Raw genomic sequence first — 488 nt, forward strand, 5'->3', positions numbered from 1 at the left:
GACGTTTTTATGACATTTTATGCCTTAATATACCATGTTGTATTTTTGACCTTTTTTGCCATACTATACTATGTCGTTTTTTTTGGCATTTTTATGCCTAATTATATTATTCCATCTCATGCCTAGCCATACTATGACGTTTTTATGACTTTTCATACTTTACTTCACTATTACATTTGACTATGACGTTTTTTGGTATTTTGTGTCATAAAATATTTTGCTGATTCTTGGCATTTTATGCCTTACTATACTATCTAGTTTGATGCCTGACCATACTATGACGTTTTTATGACCTTTTATGCCTTAATATGCTATGTTGTATTTTTGACGTTTTTTGCCATACTATACTATGTCGTTTTTTGATATTTTCTGTCATAAAATATTTTGCTGTTTCTTGGTATTTTATGCCTTACTATACTATTTAGTTTGATGCCTGACCATACTATGACGTTTTTATGACCTTTTATGCCTTAATATGCTATGTTGTA

The sequence above is a fragment of the Seriola lalandi genome, unplaced genomic scaffold (genome assembly GCF_002814215.2).
Source record: "Seriola lalandi dorsalis isolate HSWRI2012SDOR001 ecotype SW California unplaced genomic scaffold, Sedor1 jcf7180002053870, whole genome shotgun sequence".
In the NCBI taxonomy this organism is placed as follows: Eukaryota; Metazoa; Chordata; class Actinopteri; order Carangiformes; family Carangidae; genus Seriola; species Seriola lalandi.